The 13,069-nt window shown below is 42.9% G+C and overlaps 1 protein-coding gene across 2 annotated transcripts in view; it reads right to left on the bottom strand.

Moving 5' to 3' along the window:
* RARB (retinoic acid receptor beta) overlaps positions 1–13,069 on the bottom strand; it is a 730,168-nt gene that overhangs the window by 478,583 nt on the left and 238,516 nt on the right. Inside the window, exon 1 of one of the 2 annotated variants that reach the window (XM_043595540.1) lies at positions 3,924–4,026. The exons of the other annotated variant lie outside the window; for it this stretch is intronic. The gene's annotated coding sequence lies outside the window, so the exon portion shown is untranslated. Of the gene's footprint in view, positions 1–3,923; positions 4,027–13,069 lie in introns of those variants that run through there. 2 annotated transcript variants of the gene reach the window in all.

Raw genomic sequence — 13,069 nt, 5'->3', positions numbered from 1 at the left:
ACTAAAATAATCATGGCAGCTAATATTTATTAAGCTTTGTCAAACTGTTAGGAACTGTGTGGCATTAGATCTTAGCATATTACGTACATTTACTTGCAAAAGACCTTCACTCAGGGTCTTCACTCAGAACCTCTCTACGCTTTGCACGAGGCAAAAATGAGCCTAGCTGATTCTCTAACACTTCAAATTAGGCTAGAGGAAGAAAACAAAGAGATCTATCTGTAAGAAAAATAAGATCACCGTTAGAAACACACAATAAACGGCTGATAGCTTGATGGCAAAGAAAGAGGCAGACGGACTACAGAAACCATATTAAAAAAAACAACAACAAAACTGCAGTGTGGGACCGTTTGGTGGAGGGACTATAGCTCCACCCACCCTTAGAGTTTTCGAAGGAATCACAGTGTAATTGTTCCCCTCAACTGATGTTTATAATGATGACTAAGTGGCCAAAAAGTCACGTTTCCCAAGTTCTGTTTAAGAAAGCAGGGAAGTGCTACCATATGCCTGTGAATATTTTTCAACTGACATGGTCAAGGTTAAAAGAAAAAAAAAAAAAGAATGGCAGGAGGGAAGGAAGGGAATCCTGCCGCCTAAGGGATGTGTTTCAGTTAGCTGGAAAATTTACTTAGGTGGAACAGCAAATTTTTAAATGGTGGAATACTGCTGTGCATTGGTTTATCTAAGAAGCCGTCCTTTGCAACATCACAACGATAAATCCTGTAGGAAACTCAGATGGCGGTTTAGATTTGATAAAACGCAGAATATCAGGAACAGTCTCCATTTTTTACTGCTGTCCCATTTTATGGGAAACAAACCACCTTTTCTGCCGATGTGAATCACAAGAGCTCATTCTCAGAAGCTGCTGCCTAGGCTCACATTTCCTATTTGCTGGTTATCTTTCCACTGCTGTCATTCTGGGGCACACACTGTAAACTGTGTAAGTGATCTGTGCTGCTTTCCTGCTGGGATTAGTAATAGCCATACTTCCAAATATTACTGTGCAATCGACCTGCGGCTTGCATTTAGATTACACTTGATTTCTATTCTTGGGAAATGCATGCTTTAATTTTCCTATTACGTTAAAACTGATAATGCATAAAAAGAAGCTATCTATTCACGATATTGACTTTATAAAGTGGGCGTGATTTGCTTTAGAATAGCAATGCTTGTCCCACCAAATGTGCATTTATGATTTAGACCAGCCAACCTATGGGGAAGGGGGGGAAAGACTGACAAGTAAAAACAGTGGAATGGGAAGCAATCCCAACTGCAAGGCAGATCATAGAAGCTGCTCGAACCTCCGTACTAGAGAAATTTCAGGAGAGTGCAAATCTGGTGATCACATTCTTCCAGTCTCTCCCTCCAAATGCACAGGGGCTTGTAAACAGCCGAATCCATTATTCACAAGGCCAAAGAAGGGACTAAGACTGTTGTATCAGAACCCGTGGAGCCTTACTTGGCAAAACATATGACTGATACCCTTTATGGTACCACAAATCTTTTTTGTTTTGTTTTGTTTTCTGGTTTTTGCACATGTATACACTAAACAGCTGTCACTTCTTTTTATACCTGTTATGAATTTTTTAAAAGTGCTATCAAAGCACTTGTTTTACTATCTTTTTACTGTCTTTATTATTTTTTTTCTTTTACAGTAGGTCTCAGAGAAGCCTGGATGCACATCCTAAAGCTCATTAGGTAGGAGAGGAATAACGTCCAGCATGTGTAGGTTCTCTGTGGGGACTCAGGATATTTGTATGTGGCGTAAACTGTAGGGAGCTAAAATAAAAATTCTCTAACACTGAAAATAATGTCATTATGAAAGTCTTGTACCTTTAGAGTAAACCCGCAAAAATGATAATGATTATTTTCTTCATTCAGAATTTTAAAAATGCTTTAGCTTACTATGACATGATACATGCTTAAAGCAAAGCCCACAAATTCTAAGCTCAATGAGTTTTCACCGCTCCTATGCCCATCAGTTGAGATTAAGAAATAGAAGACGACCGACGAACAGAAGCTCCCTTTATAGTCATTACCTCCACGCCACCAGGGAAGCTACTCCGTGAACTCTGAACACTGGAGATGAGTTTTGCATGTGCATATCTACATACTGGAATCAGTTTCTACTTTTATATACATGAACTTCATCTGTATTGTCATATGCAGTTGGACTTTATTCTCACCGATGTATACGATAGCCCATTGTTGTCAATATACCCCGATTTATTTTTCCATTCTACTTTTTATTTAAATTTTTTTTTAGTATTTATTCATTTTTGAAAGAGAGAGACAGAGAGACAGAGCATGAGCCAGGGGAGGGGCAGAGAGACAGAGGGAGACACAGAATCTGAAGCAGGCTCCAGCCTGACGCCAGACTTGAACCCAGGAACTGTGAGACCATGACCTGAGCCAAAGTTGGACGCTTAACCAACTGAGCTACCCAGGCACACCAATCCATTCTACTCTTAACGGACCTTTGGGTATTTTCCAGCGTTGAGTTATTAGGAATAGTAGGAGTTTTGTGTAATATGCTTTTAGTGAACACACACACTAGTGCTTTTTAGTAGGTTTCTATCTATAGCATCAATGGGTCATAAGATCTATGCGTGTTCAGAAGGTTTAGTAAATACTGACAGTTTTCCAAGGTGGTTGTACCAACTTACATTCCCACCAGCACTGTATGGGAGTCTTGGTTGCTCCATACCCTCAACTAAAACTTGGTGTAATCTGTGTTTTTCATTTTAGCCATTCAGGTAGCCATTCACAGTATGACCTGAATTTGCATTTCTCTGCTGACTAATAATATTACACAGACTGAGACTTTTTGATATAGTTTCAAATAAATGTATATTTTACAGAATTCTCGAACAGTAAAGGATCTCAAAGACGACCCATTCCTGGGACAGCATTTGTGTGGCAAATCTGTCCCCACTCAACCCCCATACCACCCGCTCCTGTACCCTTAGAATACACGGCAATAGATCACTGACCTGGATTCAGCTTCAGAAACCTTTCCAGGGTGCCTGGGTGGCTCACTCAGTCGGTTAAGGGCCCGACTCTTGATTTCAACTCAGGTCATGATCTCCCCGTTTGCGAGATCGAGCCTGCGCATCAAACCTGTGCTACGAGCACAGGACCTGTTGGGATTCTCTCTCTCCCTGTCTCCTGCCCCTCCCCAGCTCACACTCTCACATCCTCTCTTCCTCTCTCAAAATAAATAAATCTACTTAAATTAAAAAAAAAAACAAACCTTCCCAATACAACTCATTATATGGTCAGTTCCACGCAAACAAAATCAACTCGCAAGAGGAATCTTATTGGCCAGATGAAGTTTACCAGAAACAGAAAGATAGAACTAGTAGAAATGGCTAAGGTAGACTGCTCTGGGTTTAAATTTCAGATCTGCCATTCACAAGGGCAGAAAAGAAGATCTTTCTTTATGACACCTTGGCCCTTCTCAAGTTGGTATGACTTGCTTTATGGTAGCAACGTTCAATTCATTGAGCTGAGTGATACTGACAAGTTACTTCATCCCAAGAAAGTGGTACCATGAGGATTAACTAAAAAAAGATTCGTACCATTTTCAGTTCTCAACCTCCTTCCCCTTGTTCAAGGACAGCTTTCTCCTGGGCACAAATCTTTCATGATTGCTGTGAATCTGCCTGCTCTGAAATCGGTACGTTTCCTAAGAGCCTGCTGAAGACAGCAGGAACGTGGGCAATGACCATGAGTCACCAAGGTCTTTCCTGATTTTTGTCTACATCAAGACACTTACTTTTGGGTCATTTCATCTATAACTATGAGAAAACATGCAGGAAGATTCAGGGATGGAAATACCAGAAAGAGGGGGGGTCACGTTCCCTGACACTTCCAAAGGCGCACATCATACCTGATGCTCGGTGGACTCGTCATCTACTCACCTCGCCTTCGCCAAGGTCCTCAAACTGCTTCACTAGCAACACTGAAATCAACCACTGGCCAACTGGACACAGGCACTCCTGCCGGAAGAAAACTACAGAAGGAAGGAAAAACCATCAGACTCCATGGCAACTCCTTTCAATTGAAACCTTTGCACGGTTTCAATATCCTCGACCTGTTCTCACAGGCAGGCAGAGGATTCTATCTGTGTGCCATCTACCCATCGGCACAGGCTTCTTCCTTCTCTCTTTATGAAGCACTTGTTTACAAAAGCTCACAATATCTTGATGGCAATTGTGAAATCCAATAGCTCTGAAGCCCCACGTTTCTTTTTCATAACTCATTTGGAGGCGAGACCTTACCTGATGCAAACTCATCTCACGGCAAAAGCCCTCCCTAAACTGATGTGAGGGTATTTATTATCTTTGCTTGGTCCACTTTGTGGGGATAAGGTATACGGTTTGCTACAGAAGCACGGCTGTGCTTTGAGGAAGTGCTGCTCCCCATTGGGTGGGGAGTGATACTAATTCACGGCATCTATACCAAAATCGGAAAAATTTTGAATTTTGAAATAAGTCCAGTCCCTATGAGCACTGGATGAGAAACAATAGACATGTATCAAGCTCATAAGAGACCTAGCTTTCAAACTGTTATGTCCTGTTGCGTGTTTGCCCTATTATAGGAGTTATTTTAAAGAGAAGAAAATCCTAACAGAAAGACACAGGGTTTCACCCAATAGAGCACTCAAAAAATAAAATTTGCAAGTACCCGGAGTGGAAGAGGATGTATGGGGGATGTATATGGGAAGCAGAGGCCCAAATACACTATTGGCAGAAATGTATACTTCCATAAACTTTTGGAGAGGCTATTACAATTTTGAGGATTTAAAATGCCTATGTACTTTGAGCCAGCAATTCTCTAACAGAGTATCCCATGGAAAGAGTCAAGAGTATGTCAGGGAGATGCCATATTGAATGTAAAAATATAAACTAAAGGTGTATCAAGAAGAGAGTGGTGAAATACATTTTGGTGTAGCCACACAAAATGATACAACGTTGTTTTTTTTCAAAGAAACAAAAAAACAAAAAAAACAAAACCAAACCCAGAAATGAAGTAGACCTGAATGTAACGATATACAAAAGTCTCCAAAATAAATCTGTAAGTGAAACAACCAATTTGTAGAACAGTAAACATATAAGAAACACGTATATATGATCTTTACAATTTCTGAGAATATACTTGTATTCTAGATGAGCCCATTTTCCCCGTACACATCTTTTTCTGGAAAGTCACAGGTGGTACTTTGTCTTTTCCACATGCATATTCTGCTCTCATCGGTTCCCAGAATGGTTGTGGAATTCTCAAAGGCTCAGATACAGTAGAGGTCACCAAGCATCTTTCCTGAGACTTCGAGTGCCGTGAAAGGAATTCTCCGGCCACCAAATACTCCCAGCACCTTCCAGTTAAACTTGATCTCCACTGACCTTTAAATACAGACCAGAGACCTACAGTACTAAGAATCTCCACAGATGACATCACAGAATTCCAGAAATGACCTTCCGCCAAATAAATCCAATAATCCCCTCCAACGATCCCTCATGTGAAGCATGTTAACTATACTGTTGCCTTGCTGCTCCAACAGCATGATCTGTGCTTCAGCTCTGGGTGCGGCACTAAGAACCAAGAAGAGGCTGTGATGAACTGAATCTCAACCTGACTGTATTGATCCAAGTGTTTCCACTTCCCACTGCCCACCTCACTCAGCATTTCACATGGATGGCTAACACAGTGATATACACTGACCTGTGTGTTATCCTCTCCAATACTTCCTGAGTGGTGACCAGAATCTCCCAGTTTAACTGGAACTGTGATCACAGGATGAATAGCTCTATGGACCCATTCAAATTCAATCCAAAAATGTAACTCTGCCCTAAACTTATCTGGAATCCCAATTGGATTAGAAAGACAATGAAGAGCAGAGTTACCTTTCAATGGTGGAACATAAATATTAGGTTTAAAAGTACTCGTTCTGCCCAGTAGAAACATACAAAAAAAAACCCCAATGTAGTTAGTCAGGCTACTGGCAGATACACGTATTCTTAAGAATCAGATGCCCCGGGGCGCCTGGGTGGCGCCGACTTCAGCCAGGTCACGATCTCACGGTCCTGAGTTCGAGCCCCGCGTCAGGCTCTGGGCTGATGGCTCGGAGCCTGGATCCTGTTTCCGATTCTGTGTCTCCCTCTCTCTCTGCCCCTCCCCTGTTCATGCTCTGTCTCTCTCGTCCCCCAAAAAATAAATAAACGTTGAAAAAAAAATTAAAAAAAAAAAAAAAAGAATCAGATGCCCAAATATCCTTCAGGCTTTATTATTCGGAGTTAAATTCTTCTCTGCTTTTCCTAAACTACTCATCTTCAAAGATTTTTTTTTAAACCATCTAACTACACCTCAAACTTTAGCTGATCTTATCTGTAGAACACTCTTTTCCAAGATCTTATCTTTAAGAACACTCTTTTCCATGATCTTTGCAAGGTTGGCTTCTCTTTATGTAGATCACAGCTTTAATGGCACCTACCTTCATTCCTCCAATCAAGTACCGTCATGTTTAAATTTTCCACATATTATTTACGATCATTTATTTCCTTTGCTTGCTATTTATTCAATTATTGTTGGTTTGTTTTCCACCCCCCCAAAAGTAAATGTTGTAAAACAAAACAAAACAGAAATTACGTCTGTTTCCAATCCCAGTATCTTCTCTAGAATACAGTACATATTCAGTAATCATTTGATGGAGGAATGAGTGAACGAATGAACACTTTCTGTCACCTTCCATTCCCTAGAATGGTAAGCCAGAGGTTTTGGGGGGTGGAAAAGACAAAGCAGGTACTGCTCCTGTTTAGTAGAGAAAAGGCTGGGTAAAACCAGGAAACAATATTTTAAACTGGATGAAAACCAAAGGCCAAGAAGCCAAGGTGGTCCATTAGGAAAAGCGTTTACTAACAGCCTGTAATGTGTTTCTGCAGCTTTCCTGCCTATCTGACTGAGGGGACTGCATTAAAAAATGGCAAGAGTCTGGGCGCCTGGGTGGCTCAGTCGGTTGAGCGTCCCACTTTGGCTCAGGTCATGATCTCGCGGTCCGTGAGTTTGAGCCCCGCATCGGGCTCTGTGCTGACAGCTCACACTCTGTTTTGTCTCTCAAAAATGAATAAACATTAAAAAAAAAAAAAGGCAAGAGTCGATGGAAGGGGGAGGTATGGTAAGCTGTCCTGAAGTAGTTCTGAGATACACCATGATCACCAATCACCAGAGAAATGAACCATAGACAGCAACGGCCAAAAGGGAGGGTGCCAGTAGCCTTCCGCGGACAGACTTACATCAATAAAACCTCATCACAGATGTTTAGTCATCATCCACTGCATAATGAAAGCCTTTGTGCGCGTGTGTATGCCCGTGTGTGTTTTAATTCTGAAAACACTCATGAAAAAGTTAGAGGAAAATTGACAGTAATGGAAAAATGTTAATAGTATAATAATATCTTAGAAGAAGTAATTTGATTCAATGATACATACGCATCTTAATCTTGGTATTTTTCAGATGAACTTTTTCCCTGGTAAGTTTTTTTTTTTTCTTTTCTAAGACATTATAAATGAAATGCTTCATTCAGCATGTTCTTATTCTGTCATATTAGTACTTTTTTCCTTGCAACGCTCGTTCTGGCAATCTAGACCTCCTCTTTACCCAATGCCACATTAAAAAAAAAACAAAAACAAAAACAGGGGCGCCTGGGTGGCACAGTCGGTTAAGCGTCCGACTTCAGCCAGGTCACGATCTCACGGTCCGTGAGTTCGAGCCCCAAGTCAGGCTCTGGGCTGATGGCTCAGAGCCTGGAGCCTGTTTCCGATTCTGTGTCTCTCTCTCTCTCTGCCCCTCCCCCATTCATGCTCTGTCTCTCTCTGTCCCAAAAATAAATAAACGTTGAAAAAAAAATTAAAAAAAACAAAAACAAAAACAAAAACAACCCCACTGTCTGCAGTAGGTCCATTTCTTCTGAAACAAGGCTGGACATGCAACATTGGACCTTGGTCAAGCAAACAGAAAAACCGAGCAGGGTAGGGGCAATCTTTCTTGGGGTGCCTAACAGGTGAACTCACTTTAAGGCCCAGTTCCTCCCTGTTCTGCTACCATCTCTCTTTTAAGTTTACTTATTTTGAGAGAGAGATGGAGCATGAGTGCGAGCAGGGAAGGGGGCAGAGAGAATCCCAAGCAGGCCCCATGCTGTCAGGAGAAGCCTGACATGGGGCTCGATCTCACAACCCATGAGATCATGACCTGAGCTGGAAGCAAGAGCTAGATACTTAAGCAACTGGACCACCCAGGCACCTCACCATCTTTCTTTTTATACTCACCAGCTCCAGTCATGACTGCTTCATCACTTCACCCCCAAAGAGTCATTCTTACAGGCCCTCTCTGTGCTGGACACATAGCCATACTTTGGGGTTCCAGCAGCGAATGGCCCCACATTCCTCTTTCATGGGACTGACATGCTAGCCGCTCAAAACAGTTATACCACAGGGTTGCAGTCTCTCAACTATCTTAGAGGAAAACATTTCTAGAAATCCCCTAAACGCTAAGCCTAGTAAAATGAAAAGTACTTATAATTTAATTTGGATGCAGGGGTAGGGCATTGGTGTCGGGGAGGATACAATTTAAAAAGGAAGCATTACAAATTAGATTCACCCCTAACTAACCATCACCACCCAAACAAGCATATGCTGACAAAGAAGCACAGGTCAGTGGTCGGCAAACTTTTTTTGCAATGGACAAGAGAGTAAATGTTTTAAGCTCTGTGGGCCACATAGTCTCTGTCCCAACTAGTCAACTTTTCCATTGTGGCACAAAAGCAGCCACACACAACATGCCAATACATGACCATGGCTGTGTCCCAATAAAACTTTCTTCATGAAAAGAGTTTGCAGGCTGGATTTGGCCCATATAAGTGGTCTGCCAATCCTGACCGAGGTTCATCTTTTCCCAACAACCTTTGATGAGGAAGAAACTGAACCTGTACTAGGTAGAATCCTTTACCTAAGGTTACACAGGTAAGAATACTCCTACCTCATTCTGCATCCCTAACTTCATCTAGTAGGTAAATAAGACAAACATTGAGAACAACAAGCCTAGGAGATGCTGCATGTTAGAAGGTCTCTGATTTCTAACTGGACGGCTACAATTACAAGATCTTAGTCAGTGAGAGCTGGAACCGTTACAGAAATCTTTCCAGAGGAGGTGAGCTGGAAGAATTCCTCACCTGGAATACCCACCCTTTCTTCCCCTACCTACCCTTACCTGCCTATAACTACTCGCTCTTCAGGTCTCACTTCCAGCTTTATCCCCAGTGGGAAGCCACCGCAGAATGCTTGGGCACGCTCGGAACTCCCTCTACAGTGGTTCCTTGCACCTGCTGAAAACCCACAGTCCGATGCACGATCTTTTCTGCATTTAGATTATACATTTTAAAATTTATTTTTCAGAGAGAGAGACAGGGAATGAGTGGGGGAGGGAGACAGAACCTGAGAGAGAGGGAGACACAGCATCCGAAGCAGGCTCCAGGCTTGGAACTGTCAGCACAGAGGCCGACGCGGGGCTCGAACTCATGAGTGATGAGATTATGACCTGAGCTGAAGTTGGATGCGTAACCAACTAAGCCACCCAGGAGCCCCTCTGCATTTAAATTATACTTATTAAAATTTTTTTTTCTTAATTTTTATTTTTAAGAGAGAGAGAGAGAGAGAGAGAGAGAGAGAATGAGCCAGGGAGGGGCAGAGAGCGAAGGAGACACAGAATGTGAAACGGGCTCCAGGCTCTGAGCTGTCAGCACAGAGCCCAATGCGGGGCTCGAACCCACAAACTGTTGAGATCATGACTTGAGCCGAAGTTGGATGCTTAATTGACTGAGCCACCCAGCCACTCCATTTATGGGATACTTATTAAAAGTAAAACCAACAAACAAAAATTGACAGTGCTTATTACATGGTACCACAGACTGGTTATTTCCGTGTCTGAATCTCCAAAGCACAATGAGCAACTCAAGGGTAGGAAGTGTCGTTTCATCTCTTAGAGACCAGCCCAATGTTTGTGCTACTGCTCAGGACTCCTGAGGTGCATTTCCAAATTCATAAACAGGGGTGAGATTTGGATGAGAATAAAAAAAAATGATATTCCCTAAAAGGGGAATCAACTATGACCTGGAACATAGATGCGAAACTGAGACTACAGAGGTGAGGGTAGTGAGTAGGGGAGCACAAGTAGCATTGGGACCTGGATGGGAGGATGCCCAGGAGTCTATTGTCACTTTACTGTGGACACTGTCCCCGGCGAAGTAGCTTGTTTGTCATTACCGTGTTGGAAAGTATTTCAATTGCGGACATTTTCCTATGCAATTTTAGTGAAATCGATTTCCCTCCTCTCCCCTGATGAAGCCGTAAGATTATGTTATAAAAACATTCAAGTAGGGGCGCCTGGGTGGCGCAGTCGGTTAAGCGTCCGACTTCAGCCAGGTCACGATCTCGCGGTCCGTGAGTTCGAGCCCCGCGTCAGGCTCTGGGCTGATGGCTCTGGGCTGATGGCTCTGGGCTGATGGCTCGGAGCCTGGAGCCTGTTTCCGATTCTGTGTCTCCCTCTCTCTTCGCCCCTCCCCCGTTCATTCTCTGTCTCTCTCTGTCCCCAAAATAAATAAACATTGAAAAACATTCAAGTAAAACCCCAAATGTTTTCACGTTACTCTTTTTTAGCACCTGGGGATATGCTTTGGCTAGATTTCTTTTTTAACGTATGTTTCTTGTTCTTTCCTTTTTAGCTGCTCTTTCAGTTTCTCTGCTTTAAATTGTTGGGCGTGGTCTCCAAATGCTTTGGTTTCTGTCCTGCAGAGTTTCAGTGCACGGTCTATCAGGCCACGTACCCTCTTGTTCCAGTGGGCCTTTGAGTTCCGGTACAAAAATGGCAACACGACTCTTCACTGCACGGTCGCCGTTTGCTCTTCCTCCACCTTTCAAATCGCTCGCACCCTTTCTCAGCTCAATCACTACAAAGACCTAGAAGAAGTAACTCACGAAGCAACGCGTTGCCAGGATGTCTGAGATGCTGATTTCATTCTTGAAGGCTATTAATAAAGGTTTGTCTGTCCCTCCTTACACAATCTCTCAGGCTGGGGAAGCCTCTATTCGAGAGGTTTCAGGGAGCTTAAAATGAAACATCATTTCATATCCCACACCACTTCTTGGCGGATGAAATACTCACCATTTGTCTACTGAGGGGCCTATTCTCTTTTGACAAGGTTTGGTCTATGAATAGATTAGTCTTCCCAGGAGCCTCGGCTGACAGATGATTAATATGCAGGGTCCACCCCCAGATTAATCATCTGGAGATACTAGGAGGTGAAACACCCACCTCGCCCAGGTAAGAGAGGCTAGGCTGTCCTTTTCCCCCCCCCCGCTTGTCTTTGCTCCCTTTTCGTAGCGTTTGTTTTCACGACACTTTAAACACAGGTCCCTCACTGCATGATGAAAACAGAGGAAGTCAAACGATGCCAGAGTCAAAACCCAAAGTCAAGTTATTGGTCGAAATAGGTACAACTAAAAATAATGAAAAATTTACTAAGTTAGAGAGGAATATTTTGCATATATTATAAAGCATTTTAAGATTGGTGACTGGGGCGCCTGGGTGGCGCAGTTGGTTAAGCATCCGACTTCAGCCAGGTCACGATCTCGCAGTCCGTGGGTTTGAGTCACGATCTCGCAGTCCGTGGGTTCGAGCCCCGCGTCGGGCTCTGGGCTGATGGCTCAGAGCTTGGAGGCTGTTTCTGATTCTGTGTCTCCCTCTCTCTCTGCCCCTCCCCCACTCATGCTCTGTCTCTCTCTGTCCCAAAAATAAATAAAAAACGTTGAAAAAAAATTAAAAAAAAAAAAAAAAAGATTGGTGACTAATGACTAAGGTCAACCAGCTGGAGTTTCTTGAATCTGTATTAAATTTACTAATGTAGATGCAATCTCTCCCAACTCTTCCCACAGTCTCTACAGCCTAGCATAAATACTTCCCTTCCCCCCCCCCCCCCAGGGGAGGGTCTTACAAATTCTCAGTTTGAACAATGATAACCCATTAACACCTTCCCCACTTCAATATGCTAAATCCTTAACTCTTTCATAAACCATTGTCCTAAGAGTCCCTCTACCCCAACCCAGGCAGCTACTGAGTGAACTCCAGTGGAAATACTTGGAAAAACATGACAAAAACCAGCCACATTGAATGAACATGTACCAGAGGGCATTAGGGAAATTGGCTAATATACTGAATTACTTAAAATTATAAGGTTGAAAAAAAAAAATTGCGGTGGCCGGGAAATGATGCCAATTAGTGGCCCAGTAATGGGAAAGAGGCAGAGGAAAAGTCACTTTGCCATCCATAATTCAGCCCTTCACTTCTCAGGCGATACATGCCTGCCCTCTGTCATAAGCTCGGAACTACTGGGAAGACGGAGACTCGAACCGCATTGAGATTTTCAGGAGAAAACAAGAGGTCCCAGTTAAGAAGACATCACCATTAACTTCAAAGTGCAGGAAGGAAGGGCTGTAAATGACGAAAGTAAAGTCAGATGCTTTCATTTTTCTCCAGAGGCCCATTTCTTCCTTTTCCTTTTTTTTTTTTTTTTTTTTTTGCTTTTTGATGGTGCATTGCTCTGGCCACCCCCAGAAAGATTCCAGAATCCTCCCTCAGCTTTTTATTCCTGCAGTTGGCAACCTACACTACCGGGATATACATCTTTAATACAAATCTGAAGGCCCTGTAGTGTCATTTGGGTTTAAATATGTTTCCCCTGGGCTCTGGCCTCAGTAAAAATAGCAGACAGCTGGTCACCATGTTCCACACCATAAACCTGTGGGGAGGAAGGATGGCCAAGGGGATTGGCTTGTATCAGAGTCGCTTGGCAAACTTGTTTAAAACACAGATTTCTGGGCTCCACCCTCCGAGTTTCTGATGTATAGGTCTGGGGTGAAATCGAAAAATTTGCATTTCTAGTAAGTTCCCAAGTGATACTGATGCTGCCGGTCCAGGAACCGTGCTTTCAAAATCGCTGCTCTAAACCAATCCCACACCT

Source organism: Prionailurus bengalensis, chromosome C2, assembly GCF_016509475.1.
Source record: "Prionailurus bengalensis isolate Pbe53 chromosome C2, Fcat_Pben_1.1_paternal_pri, whole genome shotgun sequence".
Classification (NCBI taxonomy): domain Eukaryota; kingdom Metazoa; phylum Chordata; class Mammalia; order Carnivora; family Felidae; genus Prionailurus; species Prionailurus bengalensis.
Note: the sequence above shows the minus strand (reverse complement) of the source record. Positions and strands in the feature narration are given on the sequence as shown.